Source organism: Sinocyclocheilus rhinocerous, unplaced genomic scaffold (assembly GCF_001515625.1).
Source record: "Sinocyclocheilus rhinocerous isolate Xijiao unplaced genomic scaffold, SAMN03320098_v1.1 scaffold50, whole genome shotgun sequence".
NCBI lineage: Eukaryota > Metazoa > Chordata > Actinopteri > Cypriniformes > Cyprinidae > Sinocyclocheilus > Sinocyclocheilus rhinocerous.
This window is the reverse complement of record NW_015641057.1, coordinates 516,625-516,860: the sequence shown is the minus strand read 5'-3', so window position 1 is coordinate 516,860 and position 236 is coordinate 516,625.

The following is a 236-nucleotide window of genomic DNA, read 5'->3' as shown; positions in this document are numbered from 1 at the left end:
TACAGTCAATGGTTAAATATTAGGGGGAAAAACAATTTTATAGAGACATCAGTAGTATTGGTATCAGTGATACTGGCCTTCAGTCATAAAAAAAGATGCCATTAAACAAATATTAAAAATATACTGTCTTATGTTGTTTGTACATTAATTTGAAGATTTAATGTGAAATTATTGCAATATAAAATATAATTCAGTCCAGTTATATTTAAAAACTTTAATGTTAGGTGGAATTAATC